Source organism: Apium graveolens, chromosome 5 (genome assembly GCF_009905375.1).
Source record: "Apium graveolens cultivar Ventura chromosome 5, ASM990537v1, whole genome shotgun sequence".
Taxonomy (NCBI): Eukaryota; Viridiplantae; Streptophyta; class Magnoliopsida; order Apiales; family Apiaceae; genus Apium; species Apium graveolens.
Window position 1 is genome coordinate 202862618 of NC_133651.1, and position 4556 is coordinate 202867173.

The following is a 4556-nucleotide window of genomic DNA, read 5'->3' on the forward strand; positions in this document are numbered from 1 at the left end:
GGAAGGACTACACCTATCGTGTTTGTTGAATCTCAGATAAAAAATCTATCCTTGCTTTCCCATCTTAAAGCTTCAACTCTAATGATCAAGTTTTTTCATTCCACACAAGCCAAAGCTCAAACTCAATTGGATGCTCTTAAAGATGCCTTTCATTAATCTAAAACCAAGAGTGAGTGTGAAGTACAGAAGCAGTTGAAGCCCATCATCGCCAGACAAGATAGAATAGAGGCCAATAAGGTCAAGCTGGAAGCAACTCAAACTAAAATGTCTGGGAAATTGGATGAGGTACATCAATCTATGAAGTTAATTGCCTTTCTCCTGCTTGGTGATGATGCCAAAAAAGAGGAGATAATTTCTAATTCTAAATGCAAACATCTCCAGTTAAAAGTTGATGATAGGGATGATGCTCTTGATGGTGGAAATAAGGGTGGCAAAGCACTTGGGAGTTACAAGGGAGGTGAAACTAGAGCCTCTAGTAGTACTTCTAAGTCCACTATCCAAAGAAGAAGTGGAGGTGGAAGAATTGTAGGAGATGGGAGGAAGAAAACTATAAGTGTTACAAAAGATTTGACTATTGTGACAATCACTGAAAGACAAACTCTGACTGTCACAATTTTTGATGAAGACCATGGTAGTCTGAAGGTATAAGCTTGTACTGAGGCTAGTCAGTTTTTACAAACTCTGAAATATAAAGGAAGAAATGAAACTCTACACTAGAAATATCCAAAACTTCTAGCTTATGATGCTAAAGTAGCTAGAAGGATGTTTGAAAGAGAATGCCCAGATATTAATATTGAGCAGATCAGATAACTATAAGAAAATTTCAAACTGATAAAAGTTGATACCACAAACTCTGATGTTGTCTCACCATATGATGATGTTCTGCGGAGGAAAAGACCAACAAAAGGAATTGTAATCAAAGAAGTCAGCCAAACTGCAGATGCTGAAAGCCCTGTTCTAAGGTCCCAAGCCATTCTAAATGCTGGTATTCCAAATGCTGAGAGGAAATAAGGGGAAAGAAAAAGTTGGTGAATGTTCAAAGCTTGCACTGGAAAACTTAAACTCTGATTCCGAAATCTTAATCCCTGACAAAGCTCATGTTGCAAACAATCTAGTAAAAGATGATGAATGTGTCAAATCAACCTCTTAAAAAGCTCAAGCTAAAGAAACTGTCACTGAATTAAAAGCTGATGTCACTATCAAGTTAACCTGTGATATAACTCACACTACTAGAAAAAGTAGAATAGACATCACCTCTTAGACATCGGTTGCTCCTGAAACCGATGTAAAAGGTTTTTTAGACATCTTTTTTAATCAACTGATGCCTTTTGTTAATAGAAACATCGATTTTTTTAGCCCAACCAATGTTGTAAGTTTGTTTTAAAAAAAATGATTCAGCGCGCCTCCCCCATTTCCCCCCTTAGCCAAATATTTCATTCCTATCTAAAAATCCCCCGATTTTTACTTGAATTTTTTTAAGTATCCAAATCTCCCCCTCCCTTATCTAAAAACATAAAACAAAAATAAAAAGTATTCTCTTGTAAAATTCATTATCTCTCTACTGCGTTTTCTCTATCTCTTCTCTCTCTACTCTCGTGACTGAAGAACTCGACTCAATTCTATCGACTAGAGAGCTCTCCTCTCTCCGATCTCTCGATCTAATACCTCCCTCCCCGAACCAATTCTCCCTAACACCGTTCTCCTTTCTTCAGAGGTTGAAAAAGTCTTAAAGAATAAGATTGTCAAATAAAATTTTGGAAATTCGAGATAAGAGGTATAAAAGTTCAGAAGTAGAGGCGTAAAGATGTCAAAACTACAAGTACAAGTTGAAAGTGGCCAGAGCTTGAATTGGTAAGTTTTAAACACCAAGTTTCAAATTGGGACTTTTAATTAGAAACCCTAATTTTTTAATTAGTGGAGGATTTGATTTTAATTAGTTATAAATAGTTAATGGAGTTGATTAATTATTCGAATGGAGCTTGTTAATTAGTTGAGACTTTATTTATGTGTGTGTTACATATGATGTGTTTATGTGTAAATATATATACCGAGTATACGAGGCTTTGTCGAGGCTTTATTTATGCCTGTGTTTATATTTTTTTTGTTTAAGTTAAAATATATGTTAAACATTTGTGTTTCTTTGTTTAATTAAGATATTTCATACTCTACAATTTTTTACGAATTTTTTTTTTCTTTCCATCTTTAGGTATAATGCATATCTTTTTTGCAATTTCCATGTTGGGAAGTGGCATATTAGTTTGATATATTATGGTATCACATATATGTGTTCTCATGTTTTTACGTTTATGTTCGATTACTGAATGCCTCTTTCCTCTTAAGAAGTGAGTTGTAATTTCTCTGGGTACTCTCATGAAGATTGTTAAATCAGAGATATGTTCTCATCTTTTTACATTTATGTTTGATTACTAAATTCTGTTTTCCTCATAAGAAGAGGTTGTATTTCTGGGTATTATCAGTATGATTGTTACATTAAAGAATGGGAATGAGATTAAGAGCAGATATGTGAGGGAGCATAGAGACTGGTATTTCAGGTGCAGTAAGAGTTAAGTGTCACACTTGATTTTGAAGGCTGGTTGATGATGTTCTTTTAAAATAGCTCAGTGATTCAGATCAGAACAGTGATTCCAAGTTTCTTCCTTGAAGTCTGCATATTAGAGGAAGATATAGCATTAGTTTCTTCCTGCATATAAATTGCAAGGACATGTGATTTAAGCAACTCAAAATTGACAAAAACCTGAGTTGTCAATCATAGGTGCCTTCCACTTTCCTTTGTAAGCAGGATTCTTAATTTTCTGCACAGTAAAATAAGTAATAAAAATTGAGATCATACTTTCTAATGATAATTTATACCATCTCATGTAAAATCAATAGACTCGAGGCTCTGATATTAATATTAACTTGGGTTGTTGTCAGGTATCCAAACCAGTAAAGACTATAGATTTTATGCTATATCAGCTGAGTTTCCCGAATTCAGCAACAAAGAACAAACATTAGTTTTCCAGTTTTTGGTCAAGCATGAACAGAAACTTGACTATGGTGGTGGATATATGAAGTTGGTTAGTGGTCAAGTCGATCAAAATAAATTTGGCGGCGATACCCCATACAGATGAAGCTTTTATTTCAATATTTTTTACTTGCTTAATATTTATTGTAGATGAATGTTGCTGGTTTACTGATCATGTGTAATATGTTTCTCAATGTAGTATCATGTTTGAACCTGATATGTGTGGATATAGCACCAAGAAAGTTCATGATATCCTTACGTACAATGACATAAACCACTTGATTAAAAAGGATGTTCCTTGTGAAACTGACCAGCTGTCTCATATGTACACCTTCATCCTTCGTCCTATTGCTACCTACAACATTCTCATTGATAATATGGAAAAATAGACCGGAAGTTTGTACTCTGACTGGGATCTTCTTCCACCAAAGGAAATCAAGGATCCCGAGGCAAAAAAAGAAATTTCTTAAGCATTAAACTATGTATGTTCAATTTTAAATTTAACATCAGTACTCTTGAATATAATACTGAACTTCCCACTCATAATAATGACAGCATGAAGATTGGGATGACAAAGAATTTATCCCTGATCATGAGGATAGGAAACCAGAGGTACAGGCTCTCATTCTCTTTAATATTGAAACTCTATGATCATTTAAATTTGATGTGCGTATACCTCAATCAGCATTTTGTTAAACTTGATACATGTCTTATTAAACAGGATGACGATGACATTTCTAAGGAGATACAAGATGATGATGCCAAGAAGGTAACATATTATGATTCTTCAGTTTCTCTTTTGGCACAATTTATGTCCTTTAGCAGATTTTAACTGTTTGACTTTATGTTTATAACTTCAGCCAGAGGACTGGGATGATGAGGAAGATGGTGAGTGGACACCCCCAACTATCCCAAAACCTGAATACAAGGGTCCATGGACACCCAAGGTCTGTTGATTTTACATGAGATGGTATAAATTCTCATTAAAAAGTATGATCTCAATTTTTATTAACTTGTTTTACTTTGCAGAAAATTAAGAGTCCTGCCTACAAAGGAAAGTGGAAGGCACCTATGATTGACAACCCAGGTTTCTGTCAATTTTGAGTTGCTTAAATCACATGTCCTTGTAATTTTTATGCAGGAAGAAACTAATGCTATATCTTACTCTAATATGCAGACTTCAAGGATGACCCATAAATCTATGTTTTAAAATAGCTCAGTTATTCGGATCATATCATATCAAAACATAACACATTACTATTATGTGTAACTTGAAATCTACTAATATAAAGAGCATTTAAATGTCTTACAATTCCAAGTTTCCCAATTTTGACAAGTCAAACACATGCGATCTATATATAGTGACTACTTTGGCATCACTGTTGCCGGCTATCCAGGTCTCAATTTTCTTTGTGTCGTGTTGTTATGAATCCCGAATCCATATATTAAACTAGCATATGGATGTTTCCTGTGAAACCCTCTTTCCTTTATGTTTAAAGTATTGACACAATTCTAGACCAAGTTATTATAA

The 4556-nt window shown here is 34.4% G+C and overlaps 1 pseudogene; it reads left to right on the forward strand.

Moving 5' to 3' along the window:
- Positions 1-264: 264 nt before the first annotated feature.
- LOC141660591 (calreticulin-like) lies at positions 265-4229 on the forward strand (annotated as a pseudogene).
- The last annotated feature ends 327 nt before the right edge of the window (positions 4230-4556 follow it).